At 45.0% G+C, this 25,321-nt stretch overlaps 1 protein-coding gene and 1 long non-coding RNA gene across 3 annotated transcripts in view; one reads left to right on the forward strand and one right to left on the reverse strand.

Annotated features, from left to right (window-relative positions):
• Positions 1 to 1,436, reverse strand: part of LOC139773758 (discoidin domain-containing receptor 2) — a 159,642-nt gene extending 158,206 nt beyond the window's left edge. The window contains exon 1 of the mRNA XM_071708462.1: positions 1,109 to 1,436. The gene's annotated coding sequence lies outside the window, so the exon portion shown is untranslated. The remainder of the gene's footprint in view (positions 1 to 1,108) is intronic.
• A 69-nt stretch (positions 1,437 to 1,505) lies between these two features.
• The window catches only part of LOC139773762 (uncharacterized), a 35,421-nt gene continuing 11,605 nt past the window's right edge, over positions 1,506 to 25,321 (forward strand). The window contains exon 1 of one of the 2 annotated variants that reach the window (XR_011718421.1): positions 1,506 to 1,697. This is a non-coding gene — a long non-coding RNA (uncharacterized lncRNA). The remainder of the gene's footprint in view (positions 1,698 to 25,321) is intronic. The other variant, XR_011718420.1, reaches the window with a different exon arrangement.

Genomic DNA, 25,321 nt, shown 5'->3' on the forward strand with positions numbered 1-25,321 from the left:
GCGAACGCACGCTTCGATCTGTCACGGTGACAGCTGACTTCCTTGACGACGAAGGATTCCGCATCCTTCTCGTATCACGTTCTCGAGACACGTGAGCACATTTCCCTTTAAAAATTATCATTTATTTTTGTCAATCACGACGTACGTGTTTCTCTTCGAACGCGACGATCGCGCGATGTTGCTCCGAAAAGTTGCGGGACGTTCTCTTAAGGAGCTACTTGAATATCTCTCTTTTTATACGTGGCATATCAAATAATTTGTATTGAATCATAAATCTTCTTATCTTGTCGCTAATAATAATTAGTCCGAGAAAGGATAATATGGGGATATAATCGTACTTAAGGACGACTGGATGTTCTCTTTTTAGTTTCTTTAGCAAATTCCGACATATCTCTTTCATATTACTGAGTTAATTAGATCGAAGTCAATCATGTTACTCAGTACTACAATTCATCATGTTACATATCATGTTGCAATTTGCAAAGTTTTATATATGCAAGGACTATAATGATTACAAATTATACTCAATTTGAATCATTTTTAACCATTCCTATAAGTCGTCACTGCTCCTACTTAATATGTTGTTAATTTAACTAAATGGAGTTAAAATAACAAATTTCAACACGCATGGTAGTTACTAACAGAATGTTATTTAACTCAAGATATCGGTTTAAATTTCATCCTTTAATATTTAACAGTGTGGAGAGCGTTTTTCAACAATCCAGCAACTCACGAGGTGTGCCTCTTTGCGGCAAGCTACTAACTCTCCGTCATTTAATTAAATGCTTAAGCAACTGTAATTAATTTTAAAAAAATCAAGTTTCCGCTCGACACAACAACAGGTCTATTTTCTGTTGCTGCGCTGCTGAACTAGTGCACACTGGTGCAGTAAGTTGGAGTGAAACAAAATATACTTGTCTCATTCTAACTTATTGCACCAGTTCACTAGTGCACTAGTTCACCAGTTCAGCAACAGGAAACAGACCTAATGTATGTTGAGATTAAAACGAGAAGGAGAAACGCTTATGTGCGAAGAGTATCGCATTCTCGAAGTGCAAAAGGGTTTAGTTTCATTCAATATAAGCGGATGCGGAAAGCGAGCACTCACGTTTAGTGACAGTCGCGTACGCCGCAAGCTCCCGTTATCGTGCCGCAGTGTGCTCACCGGTGAGATCTTCCCTCCTCCTCCTGCCACTCTCGCACTGCCACCCCGCGATTCGCCGTCCGATTATCGCGTTTCACAAAGTGCCGTCATCGCCACCGAGCACACCACACTCTTTATCGCGACGCGCGTCACCGAGGAAAACAATCGGGACGCGGGCTGTCAGCGCGACGAATACTCTCACGCGGCCGTGTGCTTTTTCGCGCGTCCGCGCGCGACCGTACGAGCCCCGGGTACGGGCGAACCGACGTGAGCAGTGCGTACCCCTCGCGACCCCGTGACGGACTGAGGATCTTGTCCGTTGTCGACGGTGCAGCGCCGCCGTGACCCGTGGCGACACCGCGAACTAAATCCGCGCCCGCACATATACGCGCCGCGAGTATCACCGGCGCGGCGCGGCGCGGCGCGGTCCGCTCCGCTCCGCTCCTCGTCTCTTCCGCAAATTTTAACCCTTCGGGTACGGCGCGACGGTGCTCGCTGGTGCCCGGGTGCCCCCTTTTCGTCCCCTCGAATTTCGGGGCTATGATTGAGAGAGGTAAGTATGCGAATTATCTGCGTTTTATTTACTACGTGTTTGTCGTCTTGACTTTAAGGCGCCTCTACGTAAGTCGCGATTCGCGAAACATAGTTCGCGTATCACGGCACGCACGATACACACAGAAAGGTTAGATTGATATGTAGACTGTGCGTGTATATCTTGCGTTTCGCGACTTGCGAATTATGTAAGAGGCGAAATTTAGAGTAGGAATGACGCTTTGAGTATAGGTATATATGTCCTTCAATTTAGAAAAAAAGGGGGAGGGATTCGCTATTCGGAGTATTCGGACAAAACGAGAAAGATGAAACGGATATAATGCGGCATTTTTTTCAGCTGCACAGAGCGTGGAACGCGAAGTAATCGAGTTTTTGCAACCGTCGAACCGGCGTAGTTTTTGCATTGTTTCTGCTCCCTGTTACCGAGACCGTAAATATACTATCCAGCAGAGTGAATATGAATACGACTTCATTACCGTAGTTATGTGTACACTTTGCAAAATGAATAAAATGTTTCAGCAGCGGAGCGATATTACCAGACAGACTCTGCTGGTAATTAATACGTAAAATTTACATGCGCTATAAATAAGTGATGTAGCAGTATGTGCCCGGTACGAAGTAGCGGGCCAAAGTTATCGAGGAGGAAAAAAATACGATATATTAATTTTACAATTTTAATTCGTATAAGTAACATAAATTTTCTATCTTCAGCACAAAATGTTTGCTATAGTTTGTATCCATACAAACTATAGCAAACATTTTGTGCTGGGAAAGGTTCGAGAAAAATATGATAGCAGAATCGTATTCCTCAACTAATTTTAATTGAGCAGAACTTTAATCTAAGAACGCTCTAGTGAAGAAGTTATATATATATTTCGAGTTATCAAAAAGCAGCAGAAAAGAGAAGCCGGCGTCGCGAATTAATTTTTTTTTCCTAAGAAACAATCGATTTATTAATTTTACAATTTTGATTCGTATAAGGAACATTTTCCTATCTTCTATAACGAATTGATTTTTTTTCCTAAGAAACAATCGATTTATTAATTTTACAATTTTGATTCGTATAAGGAACATTTTCCTATCTTCTATATAACGAACTATAGCATTTTGTGCTGCGAAAGGTTCGAGAAAGATACGAAAGCAGAATCGTATTTCTGCTTTCGTTCGACTAATTTTAATTGAACAGAACTTTAATCTAAGCGCTCTAGTGAAGAAGTTATTTCGTGGTGGATATTAAAAAGCAGCAGGAAGGAGAAGAAGCCGGCGTCGCAAATTAATTTTTTCCTAGGAAACAATCGTCTTTAAATTACTCAAGACACCGACTTCCGTCCTGTGGACGGAAGAAAGCGCGGGGACATTTTGCATAATGCATATGTCATAGACGTTGATAGGGTTAAATTTGGATGGAAATATTTTCCATCGTGCTTTCTAATGTTTCCAGCTTGCGTCTCGCCGCAAGACGTTGGCGTGGTGCGGTTTCGCGTTGCTCTTTCCCACCGGGTTTTACGGGCCACGGTTCGAGAGCGAGAGGAGGGCCGACGTGGTTCGTCTCGTTCGACGAGCGGCGAACGTCGACGCGCGGGAATCCGAGCGGGATGGAGGACTCTCGTGTAAGTGGCGCCGTCGTCGTTCCGAAATATATATCGTTGCGGTAGGTCGCGCGGGAAGATCGTCCGTGGTGCCCGGAGAACGAAAGACGCAATTATCGGTTAGCGTGGCGCGCCCCGACGACGCTGCCTCGGTTCGGTTGCTTACGCCATTTACCGTATTGCTTGTACATTACCGCTTTTCTTCGGGACTCGGGCTTTATATATTTACCTGACGTTAAACTTGCGCGCAGACTCCCCCTGCGATTCTGTATTAATGAAAAGAGGCAGGATATAAAAGAGAGAAGCAAGGATTATTCTTTAACAGAAACGTACCATTATTATATAAAATATATGAAACTTATTCTCTCCCCTCGCTCGCGGAGAGACCGGGAGTTAAAATACTAGCAAAATTTCGATTGTAACGGATGAATCTTTCCTCGGAGAATAGAGTGGGTGATTAGGTAACTTTTGCTCCGGAGAGGAGAACTTTGAAACACATCGCGCGGGACAAAAATGAAGATTCTCGTTAATGAAAGTTTGTAATTCGCCGATTCGTCGATAAAAATTACTTTTTGTGCATCGAGCTGTATCGCAGCTGTTTATTGAGTTTGCGATTTATCTCTCCCTCGAAATGACCCAGATTTTCAGGGTCGTCTCCAACTCGGCTCTCCTCGCTTTTTCAAACCACAAATCTCTCGTACCCGCAGATGTGGACACACGGTGTAATTTAGCCTCTCCGATTTGGGTCGACATCCATTGCGCCGAGGAGGTACTAAACGGCTGATCGGAAACATCGGCGAGCATTGTGGCGACACGGATCGAGAACAATATCGCGTGTCCATGAATCAGGCATACCCTCCACTCGAGACGTCGGCGTCGATCCGCCCGTAGCCCGTGTGTACGATAATGTCAGCCGATAGCGCGGGATCGGCCGGCCGAATCAATCAGCAGATATATCTCGCGATCCGCGAGGGTCCGTCTAGAATGGGCATAGTTCGCAGTTCAGGTTCACGGATGTAGGATACGCGGGGAGGGCGAGTCTCGTTTCATTCCGAGATGCTGCGCGCATATTGGGGGAGGGGAGGAGGGTTGCTTCGTGCAATCTGCCGCGACTCGCGTTTCGTGTCCGTTGTAAACTGGGCATGTAATGTATTTGGTGGAGGGGGGGGGAGGTGGGGGCTATTGCTTTCGGCTGGAGTTACGAGAGGAGCGCGACCCTCCGGAACGACGAGCTTGGTCTCGTACGAGGCCAAATACGAGGCACTTAAGCGGCGACCGCGCTGACCCGCCGCCGCGTCCCCGACTCCGTTTGTCTCGGCGAGCCATCGCCTTTGACAATTCCCCTAACTTGTTCCGAGAAGCTCCACCGGAGCATTGCTTACTCGCGACCGTTTCGAGACTTGTGTGTCGTCTCGTTACGTAAGTGGTACGTCTTCGCTTTACGACGCTCGTAAATCTATGGAGTCGCGACGAACGTCGAATTCTCATTAGTCGCTCGTGTGGCGCGCGACGATCCGCGTCGTACTTTTTGCGCCTAAAATGACGTTAGGAGCACTTATTTCACCGGCGAATCGAAAGAATCGAATATCCACCGCGATGCAATCCTTCGCGGCCAAAGGGAGCTTTTTCCAACGAGTAATTCCTTTGTGATTAGTGGCTCGGGGCCATCGGCTTACTCGGCCACGAGCAAAAGAAAACGTGGGATTGTTTCCTCGAGCTGCTGCTCGAGCCGCCGTTGTTACCGCGCCCCGCTCTCCTAAAGCAAGCTTAGATTTAGTGCCACGTGGAAATAAACGCTTTCGCCGCGGTGAACAACAAGAATCGTTCGTTACGTTAATGACAGGTTTCTTCGGGCGAATGGGAAACTCGGAGCTCTCTCTTTCTCTTTCTTTCTCTCTCTCTCTCTTTCTCTCGTATCGGACAAAAACTCGCGCCCCTTTTCATCGAAATGAAATATCTTCGTGCGCCGCGTCGGCCGAATACCGACGCAATTAATCGCGCTGATGCTGATTAATCCTCTGTAATTTGGTAAACATCGCGGAAGCGACGCACACCTTCTTCGACCCGCCATTAACCGGATAACGCAAAATCGTCCCCTCCCCTCTTCCCCCCCTTCCCCCGCGCCACCATCGGAAACAATGTTTCTGTAGTGAGAGAGCGACCATAAATCTCGGCCGCGTCTTTCGTTCGCGCGCCCCGGAAGTTTTCGCGTCTTATATTCGTCGGGTTTCGAAGGGCCTGGCGCGGCGGCGCGCCCGCTCGATATTTTGTTATGCCATTAATAACCACTGTGTCTCGCTCCTCGGTAACAGGCTTTCTCAATTAATCTACGTTACGAGTGTGCCGAATGGCGAATGGCGCAGGGGGGAGAGAATGTAAAAGCTCGAAAATTAATATTAATGCGCGGAGCGCGGAGAAATCCATGCCATTCGTAGAACACGGGGCGAATCGATATTTTACGCGGCGATGTCAATGGCTAATGAAAACGTCGAATAATCCGATACCGGGCGTAGGGTATTCCTCGTATTGTTTCGCACCGCGGCGCACCTTTGTCGCCGCGTCCAATAAAATTGTTTCACCGACAATTTGCGTTATGCCAGTAAATTGCTCCTCCGAGTAGTTATGCGACGAAAATCGTCGAAAAGTGAAACTCGTTTGTCGCCTCGTTTAAATTCGTCCGCGCGCGTCGCGCGATCGTAGTTCGATATTCTTCAATTAATCCATCGTATACCCATTATATTGAAACGTTCCCTTTTTGCACGATTTGTGTCTCTGATCCGTTCGACAAAATTGTTGACTCACAAAACTAAAAGCGACGTGAGGTGGCGGAAAATCGGCGTCGATAGGAAAAGGAGAAAATATCTTTTTTCCCCTCTTTCCGAGAATCGAGTTGTATGAGTCACGGTCGGTTTTACTCGCTGCACGAGAGCGAAAAGTTACATCGCAAATTTTAATGCGGTGTCCGCTCGAACGAATGACTTCGTATAAAAACTGCCGGCCGCAGAAGGACCGGTAAAACGGATCGCTTTTTTACGTGTCACTGCTTACCTTGGATTCACGACTCTAACGGAGCGTGTGCACGTTATTTGCACCTTGTACGCGGGGCAGGGTTCGCGTGAACGAATACGAATTGTTACCGCGGTAAGCAATCTCCAGCGATTGTCGGATAGGCTCACAAATCACAATTCATTTATTATGGTTCTTACACCCGCTTCAATTTCCAAACAATAGACCGTTTCCAAAATTGTAATTCGTAAAGCATTTCATATTCATGCCCATCCTCTCGTAATTCGGGTTATTTAACGCTTTGCTGCCCGGTGGAATATTATTGAGGCTTCGTTTGATTTACATAGATTGCATATGGCAGTAGTATTAATTAATGCAATGATTAAAAGACCGCTATGAAATAATTCAGATAATATTAATTGCGGCACATGTTATTAAAATATTCACGTCCCGCTGATGAGTTTGCAGTCGCGCCGATAATGCTTTTGTACGAATATACCGTTTTGATACCGTTGTACATTCTTAATGTCCGATCACGATAAAATGCGACGTTTAATCCGCTGGTCAGCTTTCGTATCAGAGCGAATCCTGCCTCCCTCCTCCTTCCCCTCCCCCCGATAACTTGATCGACTGTTATTCCACATTAAACGCATATCTTCGTCAACCGAACTGTGTTCGCGAGCGGTGTACCGTTGGGCTTCGTACATTCGATGAGCCGCGATATTTCCATATTAACGCGCATCAATGTCAGTTATCGGCTGAAATTAGTCGAATAATTTGTTCACCGATGCGGAACGGCGCGGATAGCACGGCGCGGGGAAACACGGACGGAGAGAGCGTGGGAGCGACAAAACGTGGGACGAAAGAGCGAGAGACTGCGTAGAGATCCGCGGTTGTTGTTGGAATTTCATAAAGGCCCATTGAGTCGCAATCGGTACCAACTGCGGACAAACAACCTCCGAGGTCCTAATTTTTTTTTCCTCTCCGTGCAATGGACATCGCTTGCTCGTTTCACGTTTATACTCTATTTAAACTTTCTCGATGACTCTATTCGCTTGTGGCTGCCACTCGATTTTATACCGTTCGCTTTTCGAGTGAAAATTTTTTTAGGTACCACTTTCAACGAAAATACTTGTTCGTACAATACACTGGACGTACATACGTGGCGCAACAGCACGCAAACATATGGACATGTATGGCCCGCGTCGATAATACGGGATACTTTTGTACGTATTTGCAATTTACAATAAGTAACAGCGTAACGATATATGAGCGCAAAATATCTCGTGGTTGGCTGGTGCCGGGTGAGTGAGTCGCGGTGAGGGTTGACCTGGCAGTCGGATCGATCCGGACTCTCCACGTAGAAACCTAGCTTCCTCTTTCGCGTTTGTGCCCCTGCGTCGCGCCTGCTTGCGCTCATGCCAGCCGCAAGGTTCTCCGATGTTTTGTATCCGCGTTCCGGGAGCGCTCGCCGAGGCCTCGCTCCAGATACCACCGTCGCCAAAATACTTCCAATTGACCCAGTCAAGCCCCGAATAAAGGCACAAAGGGCACAAATCGAGTTCCCTCCATATGTTCGCGAAAACGTTCAAAAATATCGAGACGCGAGATTCGTGGAAAGCTCTCGCGGAAAATGTTCCTCTCGTCTCCTCTGGCGTCGACGTTGTCGAAAAATAATTGGTCCGGCATTCCGTCGCTATGTCTACATGGAGCGCGCGCGTCTTCGCCGCGCTCCACACCTGTTTGCTACTCCTACTCCGGTTTCGGCCTACCGGAATACGCCGGCGTTGTATCCGCACTTGGGAGCGTTCCATCTATCCGCGGCGGCGACCTGCTCCAGATATTCCGGCCGAACATTCCAATTAGCCCGGTCATGCGCCCTCGGACCACATAAAAGGCTCGAAATTCCGCGTGCGGATTCGGAGGTTCTGGGTCAGGCAAACCGTGGAGCGACAAGCTCGTCTATTGTTCGCGTTCGCTCGCTCGGTTTGCGCCCGAGCTACGGGAAGGAAAATCAAGAGGGTTAGCGTTATCGTAGAATTGGAGTTCAGCGAATCGAATTCTGCAGCCGGATAGCGGTCGAAGATTCCGCTAAAGCTCGTCGTAGGACGGCGCGGCGCGCAGATTGAATCACGCGGTGAGTCATTCTTATGTTAATTCGCAAACGTGTACTTGGTACTCGTTACGTGGGCGAATGGATCGAAGGAGCTTGACGATATTCACTAATGCGACCGATGATGCTGTCATTACTAACTTGGCTCATGTTATGAATTTTTTTTATCAAACTTAATATGACAATTTTTCGCACACAATTTTTCAGAACGGATATTTGATCGCGCCGATCGTAAAACATTTCATACGCCTTTGCAGGTGCTCGCTCTTTCGCGTATTCCTAACGCTCCTTATATTTCATTTGGCGCGGCAGCGATTCTCTTAAGTACCGGAACTACTTTAGGATCCGAACTTCTCCCGGCCTTCTGAATTGCTTAATGTCTGGAAGCAGGGACCTGACCTATATTCAGGCTCTCTCTATCTTCCCGTTAAATATAGGCTATCCCGTCGTCTAAGACTGTCCTCAAATGCGCGATATCGACGCTATAGGCTCCGATGTCTATAGCGTGTCTATTATGGCTCACTTTACGCGGTCAACGTGCCTCAACGGCGGGATTCCGCGTAACCGGTATCGACAGGTTATTTCTACGGAAGGGGTAGCTTCGCTGCTATCTCCATCCTCTCTCTCTCTCTCTCTCCCTCTCTCCCTCTCGATGAAGGGGTTTAGACCCGCATTATTGCCTTAGAACTATGATTACTGTATCCGACGTGCAGGCTATAGCGTCCGACGTAATGGCAGGCAATAGATGAACCCGCCTCATTACTCAACGAGTATCAATTGGATGCCGATATATAGAACAGATGTGGCTCGTTAAATCCCATCGCTTGCTTCCGCGTACCGTTTTTCTCCGTGATTTCCGATGCATCCGCTATTAATCTCGTTCGCGAATCGCAAACGTATATACCTTCTGTATCGCGAAATGTATTTCGTGTTTTCCGTTAATTAAGACACATCGATCGCGATGCCGTCGTACGACTGACGCATGGCGATCGATTACCGGTCTCTCCTTGAGCTTCTCGTAAAGGAGTGAAATAGGGAACGGCGTCTGTCGTGAAGACGGGAAGGGAAGACCGTTGCTGGCGCATAGGCGCGAGATAGGCGAGGAAGTCTCGCCTGGACTTTAGTAGGCAATATATCGAAGGGTTTTCCTATCGGGATCACGGTGACAGAGCGGCGTAATGCGGACTGGCAACGATCCGTCCGTCGGTTGCCGTGTCGGGGTGTACGTCGGGAAGGGAAACGCGCGCTGCCGTTTCGCGCCGGGCGCATCCTTTAAAGCCCGTCGTATCCCGTCACGACGACGACGGCACGAGGCCAGACGAGGCGGGCAGGAGAGAGGCTGCCTGCTCGGTTGGATGGCGCGGGCTAAGGTGCCGCGCGGAACGACGAGGTGTTTCTCGTTGTTGCGGGTGTACTAACGGGGTGGGGGTTGTGGAACACAACGAGGGGTCGGAACATTACGTTCGCCGCCCCGTCCCGCCGCCGCGCCGGCTCCCATCCCCGTCTCGCAACTGCCGCTCCGCCGCCCGCCCCTACGCTCCCCGCGCTCCCCCCGCTCACCCCCCTCCTCGGAAAACCTGTGTGGCGTAAGCGCTGTTTATGGAGACCGCAGGCGGCATCTCCCGTCGAGCTTAGCGTTACCACCGCGCTCAGCCAGCCTCGGTTACGAGCGAAGGGATTTTCTGCCGGATGAGGATGCCATCCCCGACAGCCGCTCGACTTTCTCTCCCTCGTGTCCCCTTCCGCGCCCCCGGATCTCGGTTTAATGTATAAAAATAAGCTCGTTCGACGCGCATTCTATTCCGCGTACGTAGGGCGTCGCGTGCGGCGCCGATGTAATCGAGTATATTCGTGCGTGTTACGGGATAGATGTTAAAATTGCATTTTCTTGTCGCGAGTCTTGTTCATCCCGCGGCCAGTTAAATCGAGCACGCCCGATGCGTTTTAAACGGGACATTTTAAACGCACGGGCTAAGTGACGGGGCGATTCTTGCGAGGTTTTTTAGTCGCTTCTAATTGCGCACATTACACGTAAATATAATCGCGTCTAAATGTGACAGCTGACACGAGTCGTCAGCTTTTGCTCAACGATTTAATGCCGACCTTATGAGGAATCCGGCGAAATAGCCGTTATGCAAATTTTTACCGCGCGCTTCTTTTGCAGCCGCGGTTCTCTCCCGTGGTCGGTTCAATGTACGAAAAGTACGCGTGCACCCCGACTATCGCGCGAGTGGTCTCGCGTGTAAGGGACAACAGGTATCACAAGCCTGCATACCGCCATAAGTACATTTGAATACGTTACGGCCACGTAAACGTAAGGTGAACAGTTTCTCCGCCGAAGAGACGTCTCCATCGTACGCGGATTTCGGGCGCCGCGTTCGGAAAAGTACGCGAAGCGTTATGGATATTTATGCAAAGCGAGGGACGGAATATTGTTTTCTTTTGTAGATGGAAATCGCGCGCGCGGCCGCGAAATAAAAAAAATTCCCCCCCCCCCAGCAGCCCCCACGGTTTCGCGAAGCACGCGGCGTTATAACCCCTGACATTTACGTACGGGCACGCCCGCGACAGTCATGCGTGCGCGCGTGTTACAGTACGCGCGCATATATGCCCCGTTATTCGCCGATTTAATACCACAATCTCGAAAAATCCGGCGAGACAGCAAAAAGCTGGAAGGCGGGAGGACGGGAATGGGGGAAGCGAGGAGAGAAAAATGGTTAGGGCGGTAGGTCACCGCGAAACAGGTACGACGAGAAGGAGGGCGGGGAACGATGGATTAAAACATTTTTATACATTTTTTCTCCTTTCTTCTTTCCTTCCTTCCTTCCTTCCTTCCTTCCTTTTCGCCCGGCTGTCGGGCCGACCAACTACTTAAGAGGCATTGCTTCGCAAACCGCGCCACGCGAGACAACTTCCGGTCTTCCCTGGATTCTCCGTCCCGCGGCTGTTCTTTTCGCTCTTCCCCGTCGCTCTCTTTCCTTGGGTTGCTCATCCGCGGACCCGGCTGTTTCGCCTCCGGAGAGATTATTTTCCTCCGGATGGACGGGTGAAATGTGTAAGGTGAGCGAGATTGGACAGACGTCGGCTTTCGCGAAACGCGGGCCACTTAATAGAAAAGGATTAAAAAACGAAGAGAGATAGAGAGAGACGCAGCAGCTGCAGGCGAAACATCCGTGCGCGTATGCGTATCGCGATTTAAAAAGGAATTCGTCAGAGAAAGGTATTTCATCACGACTCTTTTGGCAAGGGGAACCCGTGCCCGATATCTTATTTTAACCGAGAAGAGACATTTCTTGCGAATTATTTCCCCGTCTTTTCCGTCGCGTGCTCGTCCCCGCGGTAGAGAGTTATATAAGTTTGTCTGTACGTTTGCACGCCCCGCCACGATCATTGCCATCGGCTTTGCTCCAATTAGTGTTGCCAGTCCGACTTAATACTTTTCGCGTTGCCGAAGCCGCCGAACGGTTTTTAACCTTCTTCTTAAGCCACGGAGAGCGGAGTTCGAAACCTGGACCCGGAGGTTTTCAAGCGCGGTGACCCACCGAGACGGATTAAAAGCTGCACGGAGAGCTTCCCGGCTCTCTTTCTCTCTCTCTCTCTCTCGCTCGCCCCTCTTCCTCCCGCCCGTTCCCGCGGGACCCCCTATTCCGGCTGCTTTTTTGTTCCAACCTGCACGATATCTAACTGTAGGTAAGAGGCTTTCGCCTTTGAAGTCCCCTCACTTTTGCAACTTGTATTTCTTTCATTAACGTACTTCGTTCCCGAGTATTTTCGCGGTGCGGCAGGGCAAAGCCAGTGGAAATAACTCCTCCTCCGTTCCTCCCTTCAATCCTCTCGCGCTATCCTCTCGCGTTGTACGGCGGGCAGCGTCGTAAAAAATCTTCAAACCGCATTTCCTGGGCCACCTTGTCGTTCCCCTTGCCGAAGCCTGCCTCGCTTCTTTATCATTAATTCTGGAGGTCCCGACCGCCGTTAATACCCTTCCTTTTTAATGCAGCACCTGGACAAAATCCTTCGTGTTTTACAATCCGTTTGGGCCCACGCTAATATATATGTGAGTGTATATATATATACATATAGAAAAGAGAGGCACGGATATATTAGTATATTTCGGCTTCTGTACGATGCTGCCCGCCGCACACGTCGAGGATAGAAATACCGGTAGCTTCGGCGAAGAGTGGCGGCGCGGCGGCGAGGACGCACGGCCGGGAGTGTCGGTGGGCTCAGGTGTTTCCACCGGCGTAGCTCGGTATAGCGGGGGCTAAAGTGGTGTGGTCGATATGACTGAAACTACCCCTCCCCTGCAAAATCCTGCTGATCTCCCTCTGTCGGACCAACAGCATCTCCTTTCCGCCCGCGCCATTCCTTCTCTCTCTCTCTCTCTTTCTCTCTTCCGTCCTCGTATCCAGGACTCCCCCCTCCCTCCCCCCCCAGCCGCCCTCCTTCATACACCTCTGGATCGCGCGATAGTGGTGGCATTCGTGGAATTTTGCTTTTATAATATTTAATCACGTTGAATATTGGAGAGCTCCCTCGAAGTGTGCGCTGTAAATTATTCGGCGCACAGGGTTTTTCAATTTAGGGATGCCGTCTAAGTGCCGCAGCTTCTCGTCCGTTTTTTCGAATTTAGCGCAACACATACGAAATAGATTCAGGACTTGAATACCTCGCTACTAAAATGTTGTAAGTAAGTGCGAGAGAAAGATTAAAATTCCAGGCCAAATTGCCTTTTAAAATAATATTTATTGCTCGTAAAAGATACAATATTCTTCATATTTATTTTAAATATTACAAAGAATGTCGTAAAAATCTATAGCCTTTATTATACTACAGTCTTTAATGCTATTAACTTTGTCACATAGATTCTGTTTTAATATGAAAGCAATTTTAACAATATGATGCTTATAGCTTTTTACCCCTTTTTCAGCCCTTTTAGGCAGCCGGGTTCTTAATTATTAATTATAATACTCTTATCATAATGAAACAAAGTAATCAGGACTTCAAAAGCAGTGCATTTTTAGAAGGCCTTGATGTGTAATGTCACAACAGTCGCAAAAATTTAGCAATAAGATTTTATTTATAATAAGATTTCAACTAAACGAACGATGTGATCAATTCAATGTGCATAAGAGTGACCGAATTACGAAATTTAATCCAGTTGATATGCAAAGTTTGAAGGTAACAGACCACAGATTCAATTTTATGCTGCTGAACCATACCGAATTCTTCCGATTCTATTGGGAGCACGGTCGTTTTTTCGACGACCGGCCATTCGGAAAAAAACCCGAAATACATGGCGGCGCTGTCATGGGAAATTGAAACATGCTGACTAGCAGACCAATTTCGTCCTAATTAAAGGAGTTTTTTCTTGCTCCCGTGAGATTTGCCTATTCCAAATACGAATATTTTCATTGGAAAAACGCAGCGTTTGAAAACGAACCCGTACTACTGTACTACGATTCTGTACTTTTTCACGTGACAATATAGAAATTTTAATATGCGCACTCATGATAGTTGCCGAGAGAGACGGCATCGATAAATTACGTACTAGTTATGCAGGCGAATGTCAGAAAAGTCTTTATCCGTACGTTCTGTACCTATAGATACGAGAAGAGGCTTTGTTAGGTTTACCCGAGTTTTTTACTTGCGATTAAAACGTTTGCCCTTCTCCGCCGCTGCTCTGATTGTGAGAGAGAGATCCTTCTTTTCATAAGTAATCACGTATACTAGATATGCATGCTCGTTATATCCATTTCCTGCGCTCGGTTAATCGTTATCATTAGAAGAAGTTATGATAGCCGTGAACAGTTGCGAACGGAGAAGGTTCTTTAACTCGGTGAATTTGTATAGACGAGGTATACAAATATCCGAGATTACTTTTTTTGAAAAAATTCCGCAATAGTATACTTGGTTCCTGAGCTACGAGATTATTTATGATCTCTGACATAATACTAAGTTTTTCTCATACACTCATTCAATATGATAATTATCTTGATCTTTTTTCTCTAAAGAAGAAGGAAATTTTCTGTCTAATATATATAATCTTTATATATTTATATAATCTTTCTTTTTGCTTTAAAATACGTGAGAATTATATGTAGAATATATGAAAATTAAACTTCCGATACAGCGGAGTGTTACATCATCTATAATGAAATATGATAAGCGTACGGGACATGAAAGCACTAAACGTTTAAAATAGTTGGCAGCGCGCGATACTGGCGATACACTCCGTATGAAAAAAAAAAAGCAATTAACTTCATCGATGTGCAATTGCTTTCATTATTTTGAATTAACGCGACGGAGCGGATTAATTTCGTCATCGGCGTAATTTTCACAAAAGAGCATCGATGTTTGACACTCGGTTTACACAAGAGGATTACGAGAGTGTAAATTTGTTATACGGTCAGTGCACTTCGTTTATTCCGTTCCACGAGCTTTATTTGTTGCCGATGATTATTTTACGCAAGAAACGCTTCGATAGAAATTTTCAATAATGAATCTTTATTCGAGGACGCGCGCGCGCTCGTGAAGTTAACTGAAGACAGTTTAAATGAAATGAGATCGTACTGTGCAGCTTTTATTTAAAAATCGCAGCAACTTATAATCGGTTTTTGCTATTTCGAATAATTAGCCGCACGATTTATTACTTTAATTATAAGCAATTTAAAAGATCAGGAATTTTTATCTCATTTTATATACATATATTGATATATGTTTGTTTATCAAGCTTTTTTGGAGCAATCGTATGAATGCCGAAAATAGGAGCTATTATTCATTAATCTCTATAAGGTTAATTTTGAATTTCAGATCTCGGTATTATTAATAAAATTTTAACATATATATTTTACAATATAATGGATCTTAATTTTAATCCCGGATCGGGCGCGCTTTATTTTTACTTATTTTATATGGTAATAAATGAATAATTAATAATACACGCACACATGGATAAAGCATGAAGTTTTGGCATAGTGGCGATTATATCGGCGGTGAGTGAGCGAACACGTCCATCGCAATCCCGTTTAGGGCGGTAAGCTGAAATCATAACTTTTCGGCTCGGGGTATTAATTTAATAATCTCGAATAACTCAATATAAATCTGCGGCCGTCTGCCAGTTAACTTTCGCGACGGAACGGACTACAAGGGTGCTAATTAAGTGATTCAATTACAGCCGCAGGAATTAAGATTCGCCGCGGAAAACTAAAATTCAAAATAAGGCGCCACCAGCCGTTGCCGGAATATTAATAACTAGAAATCACTCTTTGAGAATTGATACGCAATTACTTTTTTATTGTTGACGTTATTACAAATGGCGCAAAAGAGCGATAATGAAAATGCATTGCCCGTATTGAGCAATGCATTTTCATTATTATTCTCTAAAATCCGAAATAATTATTTTTTAATAGCATTTTACCATTATTTCAGCGACGTGGAATTTGCAGAGAATATTTTATTATTGAAAGATAAATATTGCTGAAACGTAAAATTTGTTATAATATGTAGCCCGAAACACAATTTTTAGTTTCAATCGTATTTTCACGGGGAAAGATCATTCTTGTATGAAATTTATAAATTTTCCGATACATTTATTCATTTAAATCAACATAACTGTAACGGAAGCCGGTGTAGACAATGCTGCATGTTAAATTAAAATAAATGTATTATGCCGTTTAAATGTAACTAATATAGGCTGCCGAGACCCTCTTTGCACAGTCCATTAAATCCAATCGGCCGTGATGGCGATAAAAAATGCTTATTAGTCGCACGTGCGCGATTCCTTTTTAAACGATCGGGGCTTTCTAAAAAGGGGACTCGCGCACAAGCGGATATTACAGCGCCGTATAAATAATGGTCTCGCAGTTTTCACGCCAAACAATAATTAGCTCTGGCAGATGGAAAGATGCGATGGATGCCCTCCGTGCGGGCTGCTGGCGGAGAGGGTCCATGAAACACGCGACACAATGTAGTTTTTGCAACGCGTGTCATTTTATGCACGTTTACATATATATACACATATATATATATATATATGTATATAGATGTATATATATGTATATATATGTCCGCTGACGCTGATGTATTCATAAACGATCCATCAATTTTCCGAGTCGAGTCAGAGAATATCGAGGAGACGAGTTTTGAGGCGTGGGAAATACGGATGGGCCTCGGTGCCCTTTAATGCGGTCAAAAAAATTCTGCGGCTAAGCCATTAAGTTTCCTTGAGGCTCTCTCCGCGTCATCGATGATAGATGAGACGCGGCGCGGCGGACAGCCGCGCGGGATCAATAAATTAAATCAAGGCACGGACTGGACCCGGGCTTGAAAATGATATCGATTGAAACGGGGTGGAGGCAAAACCGTTGGTATAGACCGTGGTAAAACCAGATGGCTTATGACTGATGATTACAGAGTGAAACGCAGAAATTCGAGATCGAGATCGTAACAAATTGAAAAAGTCCGGAGGGCGGGGCGTATCCGAAAATATATATCGCGTCCTAATTCAATTTAGATGAGATTTGCCGGCGTGCCGCAAACGCGGGGCTCGTGTTAATATTATTTATATGCAAGTATCGCTTTTCCGATACGACGCGCGGTCCGTCGACCGAAACGCGATCTAAACGTCCCCACGTAACATCCGGGCCAAAAAGTCAGCGACGAGATGAAAGGCGTCCCACTTGCGGCGGATGTAAAAAGAGCGAGGAAATAAGACGAGTCGGGTTTGAGGGTCAAAGCGGACATACAAAGAGGAAGGACTCGCAGCCTCGTTCGCTTTATACCGTCCACGATGTTGGCTCTCGTCGCGGTGGACAAGTCGGCTGACTTTAATATGCACCCTAGAAATTGAATTCTCTCCCTTTTCTCACCGCGTCCCCCAATCCCCCCCGATCTTTCTCGCTTTCTCGGCCTCGTCCCGGCTTCGGGCCTGAGAGAGGAACGCAGGTGCGGCGGGATCCGTAATATGGATTTAAGAACACTCGGTGATATTGACGGATATGAGCGCTCCCGCGGTGGCAAACACCTCCCTCCCTCCCACCCTCCGAATGCCGCCGTGTTACGCGATGGGGAATCGTGGCTGGGAATGCACGTTTGTACATACATATACATTCGTGACGTCAGACGTGCAGTGAGTCACGCTGCAGTCGCAGTGGGTGTTTTTCTCATTCCGGCCAATCATAAAGTCTTATTCTCGCGGCTTAGCGCCGCGCCGTATAAGCGGCACGGGGTACATAATGACGAGGGGTGAGTTTATCCGATGACCGTGTAATCCATTATTGCGTCTGCCACTCTCGATGACGTGCACCGTGTGCAGGAATCCAGAATTGATCCCCGGCATTGGTGAACGCGTCCCAATGCCAAGTGTCAACGGGAAATACGCGGAGGGTGGTCGTATTAGAGCGGTTAACCTTCGAGTGTAATTACGATCAGAACTGATCGCTTACTGAAAACGTTACAAGGGTACAGAAAAACAATCCACTCTTGAACTTTTTTCAACTTGACACTTGTATCTTTTGGAAGAGTATATCTTTTGTGGAAGTAGGGGAGACCGGGGCTCGTTGGCACAGTTTTCACAATTTCGGCATTTGAGTTTTTAAACAACTAATTATCATGATTAAACAGTATTAATATGATAGAGAGAACCTTTCTCTACATTTTTATGCAAGAAACGCTCCTATATACTGTATAGTTTCTTTGTAATAAGTGAAATACGAACGTGCTGCATTGTAGCAAACTTGCCCTGATAGTAGGGTAAGTTGGCTATGCGACAAAAGTCCATGTTAAATTAATGAAAACGTAATAGAAATACAAAACGGGTAGCAGATATGTACTTCTTGATAAAGATTGTATCTTTTAAAATTATTTTGTAATGATCGAATAGCTTAAAATGCTGTTGCAGGAAAACAATTGTAAATTATTTTAGATGTAGCTTTCTTCAATATAAAAATATTAATATAAATATATATCTATAGTTTCTATCACAGCATTGTAGGTAACAAATCACATACTCACACAGGTCTCACGCGCGCGGCAACAACAGGTCAAGCTAAGCGTGCCTTAATATGAGCCAACATACCCCATCCCTAGATACGTTTGATTTCAGTCATTTTATATTACAATAAATTACTGTTGTTCCTCAAAATAACATGTCGTATAGTAACAGAAACTTTTCTTTTAACTAATAATCCGTCACTTTGATTTACTTCTCAAGCTGAAGAACATTAATACGATATTTTGAAATGTTCGAAAATTTACTTGCCATGCATTTTTCGAATCAGATTTATCTCTTTTTTTTATTGTAATACTTGTTTGATTTAAATAAAACTTTGGGAAAAGTACCTATGTCATAAAAGAGATATTTTGTGATAACTTTTCCATTGTTTCTTCGCCATAAATACATAAACGGGACGCATTGACAACTTGCCCCTTGTGCCAACGAGCCCCGGTCTCCCCTACTATTCGATTTTATCTGGCGATATATACGAGACTTGTATATGTTTTTTTGTGATTTTTCTTACGTTGAATCTCTCGTTTGTTGATCATCACAGTCAGCTATTTTTCACAGTTATATAAGAACACTTGTACGTAGTATTTCACTTGCGTTTGCCACTTTCATCATTCAATTCCTTCAGTCGGCGTTAAACATCGCGGCAAGCTGATTTATTTTCCATCCTACTTCACGACGAAACCTTACAAAAAGCACTCGCCGCTGTCTAATCTTCCAGATACATAAATAATTTTGCGTTTTCAAGTGCACTTGGTGTGAAGATGAAATATTCATCGCGAACGTCATGTACTTCAGCGTACCGAGCTGAAGTCTGTGTTGCCATTATTAGGAAAGCACTGGTAAAGTTACGATTGTCTTAGCAAGTGCGCGAGAAATAGGGTCAAAGTAATGCAGGGGATTAGGATGCTTCGTAATAACAGGTGAGGAAGTTTATCATAACTTGCTCATGTAATCGGCAATAATACTGGCGAAACTGTCATTCACAGCAAAGTAAATTGGAGTAATATCAACTTGCTCGTGTTTTCTCTCCTATAACAATAGCATAAAGTACATCGCCAAGTAATTATCTAATAATTTGTAGAAAAATATTTTTCATATAAATTATTTAATTATCAAATTTTATAAAGTTAAATAACGCACAATTTCTTGTTTAAAATTATGAAATGTTTAAATAATAACGGTGCGCGATATTGCGATGTATAGTATTTATATTTCGTTAATAATAAAATTTCCGTATTTAGTAATTGAAAGCTATAAATTACCGTTATTATTACGTGTATTATTGAAGACTTAAACGAGGATATTATTTTGAAATTTTAACTTTTCTTTGTACGTTATTTACCTTTATAAAATTAGATAATTAAATAATTTATTATATGAAAAATATTTTTCTACAAATTATTAGATAATTAATTGGAATATGGCGATGTATACTTTATGCTATTGTAGAAGAAAAAAGTTAATAAATAAAATGTAATTTTCCTCGGTATTTTTCTCTTAAAAGTATTAAAGGGTTTTGTGGACTCCAGTACCTTTGGATTTTCCGACTTCGGTACTTCAATCACAAGCTGAATGACACTTTCAGCGGGAACGGTGACGGAAGTTTCGTTCTTTCATCTACACCCGTTCCTCTCTTTCGACATATACAGCGCGTATACACATCCTCGAGTATCCTGATCCAGAAGGGTAAACTTTGTTCCCCATCGCCATATGCCGTCTGACCCGTGTCTGATGTTCCGGAGTATGCTCCGCGATTACTACTCGACTACTCTTCTCGAAGTAAGTCCGGCGTTTCGGGATTCACATACGTTTCTGTCAGATCGCTCATTCATCTAAGGGGCCCGAATTTCCCCGAGCTTTTTGCTACTTACCGCCAAATCCGCTAAGACTGCGCTCGAAACGAGTCCGACATTCCGATAAGAAGCATTTGCGATGAGTTGGACACATCTGTACACAGAGAGGTTAGATTGGCGTGTAAGACTGTGCGTGTGTCTTGCGTTTCGCGAACTGCGAATTATGTAGACCGGGCTTTAGATTTCTTTCCCCAAGCTGTTTGGCTGTCATCGGGATAGAGATAAGATTTCGAAAGAGTGACCAAAATAATGGATATCGCAACGTACGTGTTATACGTCATGACAAATATCGTATTCTAAGGCCAAGCTTTTTAGAATAATTTGTACGCACGCGTCACAGCAAGTATGAGATACATAAATTAAAATACAGTAATGTGAAGAACAATTGACATGTTCTTCTTAACAATTGACATGTTTCTTTTTAATGTCAGAAAGCTTGAGTCTTTCTTTAAATGGTGATATACTATACTATACTATATATGTACTTATTGTATCGTAAAATGAGGGAATGCTGCAACGCGCTGCAGAAGTAGTGAAATATTAAAATTAGATAGATATATTTGATGACTCGTGTCTTCCGGGATGGCGAGATTTATCGATGTCGCTTGTACCAAGTTGGTACACTCGGACGTATACGGGAGATGTACAAGGCGAGTCTGGCGGTATTAATATTGAATTGCGTCTCTGCAGCATTCGGCTCATATTAAATGGAGCATTGTGGGCATTTCGAGGAATCGATCGTCCACAAAGTGGCAATCACACAGAGAGTGAGACTCGATCACGTGATTTCCCGTGGGTGCCGTCACCGACAAATGACCCAGCTGCTGCAACGTGGATGCCGGTTCACCTTTGTGGATCGTGCCGCGGTTACTTCGATATTATGAAACGTCCTGACAGAGCGAATATTTTCAATAAGCTGTATATCGCGATTTCACGATTGAATGCAATATCGTGTAAAAGGGTAAAAAAGGTAAAGAGAAACGCGTAATATCTGTAAAATAAGAAGTAATCGGTATTTACATGTTATTTACATTACAGTTGCAACGCCCTTTCGAAAATGGCTATTTTGATCTTTTTCCTTCGAACATCGAATCTGTCCAATCGATATTTTTTCACGAAAATCCATACAACTCGCTATTTTCGTAATTTAACAAAGTTAAAGTTAAGTATGATAGGCGGAAGCCCCGCGGTAGAGCAGGATAGGGAGGAAAATACGATAATGGGCACTAACTATTAATTAATAATAAAGTCAAAGCATTTTCCGCTAATCAACCATTTGCAAGTTCGCTCCGAGCGAGCTTCCCCGCGGAAACCCGATATTTACCAACTTAAGTATCGCATTATAAGCTCCGTGAGCGGTATCGACGGATAGTTCCATGAGCATTAAATCTAAGGATACCTCCGTCGGATCCCCGCGTTTTCTCCGCAGCGCGGCGCGCTCCAAAGTGAATTGATGCAACTTCGGGCTTGCGGATAAAGTAGTCAGTTTCTGTCACAACGACGCGGGATTCGTCGTTGCGACGCGACGCACGTTATAAATAAACCGTACGCGTTACACAAGCACGCTTGCCGTTTATCTAAGCGTCCGTGAACATTACGGTCCATCTGTGCGGATATCGCACTGATTTTTTTCTCTCTCTCCCATTCATCGTTTCTCGGTCACGGTGTAACCGCTGAAAGATATTGCATACATAATGGCGATGTATCGACAGGCGGCCTGGGCCATTGCCGCGCGCCAGGGAGATTTATTTTTCGATGCGCCGCAAAACGCGAGACGATTCTCCACGGGAGTATACCACGCGAGTGTGGATATAATTCGTGGCTGACGTGCATTCGCCGTGCAGCTCGTCCGCGAGGAGGATGCTGCAGCCCTCAGATTCCGCGGTGTACCTTGAGATCCGGCGCAAGAACGGATCTCTCGCTTTCTTCGATACCTTATGTTGAATTTTCCTGAGTGTTGCGCGATCCTCTCGGATGAAGGACGATGCTTTTCGATGATCGGCTATTCATTCACGACGAATACGCGTTGTTGATGCACATGCCACTTCTCTTTATGTCCCCGCGCGGAGCAAGTTGCGTAACAGAAATCCAGCTGTCCCATATTATTCGTGAATAATATGGGACAGCTGGATTCTCGTTCGTATCTCATCACAATAGCTTTGTGACGCATTATACGGACATTGCGTAATTAATTAATGATTAATGCGGTTTTACCGTTTCTGACAATGCTGACAGCGGTCATACAATGAAGTTTTTTAAAAAAAAGTTATCAACGCCGTTTTAAGATGTTCGCACTGTATGACGTATTTCACAGGAACGAGATTAAATTTAACGGCGTTCCTCAAAAATACATAGACGCGACACAGACGGCGCGTTATACCGTGAAAGCCGTTGAAAGTTTCGCGGAAGACTCGCGGAAACTTTTAATTTACTTTCGAGCCTTGGTTTATGCAGCTCGTTGTCAAGTACATGTGTGCCGCGCATAAACGGGAGTTGTTTCTCTTTCTCTCTTGGAGTCCTCGGGGAAACTCGATGACGTTGATGACGAGCGCGACGACGTAGCCGACGAATTCCCCTTCAACAAGTCTCTTCCTCCAGCTGGAACTCGTCATGATTTAAAAAAGCCTCCCCTCCCGTTTCTCTCGACTTCTTAATCGGGAGATTGTTTGTATAACGTCACGACTGATACAACTTGTGCAGATGATTTATTTTGACAGATCACGTATCTCTCTGTTCTCATCGCATGGACGCTTCTTTGTAAATTCAGGCCTTGTTTTACAATTGCCGTTTCCAAAAAATTTGACAAGTTGAAAGACCTAAACTTATGGAACTTAATTAAAAAAATATTTTCGGTAAAATATACGAAGAAATCCTTTTGCCATGCAGTGTTACGAATGTGTGACAATAAATATAATATACGCTCATGTATGAGAATATTATTATCGATAATGTGTCACGTATTTGAATTTTTTGTAGACGGTAGCCAATTACATACTAATTCATTCTTCGCGCACAAATCTTTTCTAATTTTGCGCATATTGCACTTTCGCAATTTTCCGTTCCACGTTGGAAATCGAAAAGGTAATTTAGAAAAATAGTAATTGCCATTTAAATTTTCAAATAAACGATGATCTTTGTAACTATCCCGGTATTGTTGCACGAATATTGCGGGGCCGCGCTTTCATCGCGGTTTTTACGGTAACGACGTACTTTTGTATTTACAAACGGGCAACAGGCGTAATCAACTTTCTGCCTTCGGGCGATCGTCGGATGCGTAGAATTCGCGAAACGTTGTATTATCTCGCAAATATGATAAACGACCGGTTCACCGTAGCATGATAATATTTAATTGAATCCCTGCTGTTGCGAGAGCTGCGCTTTGTTTAAAATTTTAACGACCCGCGCCGCAAGTGACCGCACGTGTCATCCGTAATTAATTTTTTACCTTTTAGCAATTGCAATGCGCGCAATTCGCGAATCGTTGTAGAGAATTTTAAATATTATATATTATCTCGCGTGCGCGCGCGCGCGCGCGAGCAGCGGCTTGTACGCGCGGTGCATTGTAGTGGAATAATGTTTAATTGAATTTTCGACGAAGCCGCCGGTACAGAAGCTGTCTAAATTTTAACGGCTGCGATGCCGCAAATAGCCGCACGTGTCATCTGTAGATCATTGTCGACGGAGACAATATGATATGTAATGTAAATGACGGTGTGGGGGGGGGGGAGGGGGCAAAAGAGGTCAATGGAATTCGCCTCATCGCCGGGATCGCGGGATCGAGATCGCTGAAGCTGCCAGCTGCAACGGTCTCGAATCAGATTTAATCTCGCTTCGTGCATTGACTTGACAATGGCTCATTGTCAATTGACAATCGCTATCGACACTCGCGTGGCTCTCGAGGCTCAAATCGAATGGTCAAATCGAATTACTCTTTGTACTGTTACGGCAATCGCAATCGGCGCTTAAAGGGTGGGCTAGATACGGGAAACGCTTATATATCTCCCTCGTTATATAATCGCGTGCTTGTCGATACTGTCCCGGCTGAGATTATTACGATGCTATGCCGGAAATGTCAGTGGATATTACGCAAGTGATGTAATTACGCGCGCGTAGGCGAGTAATACAACATTACGCGTCATCTCGCGAATTATTCAAGAGAAATAATTTTATAAAACATATATTCCGTGTGTTCCGTTTTTACGATTAATTATTGCAGGTAATAATAACGGTAACAATATTGTCGAACGTAAAAAATTTCCAATATAATTTCGCGATTATTATTTCGTCGCGTACTTTCGGCAAACAAATGGGCGGGGAGAGGGGCAACGTTTCATTATTGAGTCGTTAGAGATACGTATGACCGACGAGGATGGCTTCGGACTCTTCGGAGACGTGAAGGGGGTCCATCCTTCTCCATCCTGCGCCACCTGACTTCTCTCGCTACCTGCGGTGCGCGTCCTGACCGGGGGTTCTCGAAAGTAAGTTGTAACTCGTAAATCTCAACGTCGACTAACAAATGTCTTCGGTCCGTCGCACGTTAAGCGTCCCGGAGCCGGTTTTTATGAGAATACGCGATATGTAGCACCTATGTAAGCACACACGCGCGCGCGCGCGTACAAGCATGCTTGGCTTCGCGCAGCGTCTCTAATTTAAACGATACCAGGCCAAAAGATCCCATTAGTCACAATTGATTTTTTGATTGAAACGGTATATGGCACTTGTAACTTGGCGAATTTATAACATCATATTGTACGTATACGCAAATCTGTCGGTTACACGTTACACGCGTCTACGTGTAACTGTACATCCTTGATCAAGAGACACGGTAGTGTCTCCGTACGCCAAGTACGCGCGGAGCGAGACCGCACCGTGACTCTTTTACGCGAACGTAAATATTACGGCGATCGTTGCATACAAATCTGAACTTTCTCCGAGGTATAACATTGGTAAACACGCTTTCAATTCGGTACGTAATTAATATAACAGCCGCGTGATTTATCGGGGCGCGCGCGCACCGGCGCCCTAGTGTGTCATATATAAATATATTTATATCCATTA

The sequence above is a fragment of the Temnothorax nylanderi genome, unplaced genomic scaffold, assembly GCF_030848795.1.
Source record: "Temnothorax nylanderi isolate EJ_2023f unplaced genomic scaffold, tnyl_v1.0 TNYL_tig0068_pilon, whole genome shotgun sequence".
Taxonomy (NCBI): Eukaryota; Metazoa; Arthropoda; class Insecta; order Hymenoptera; family Formicidae; genus Temnothorax; species Temnothorax nylanderi.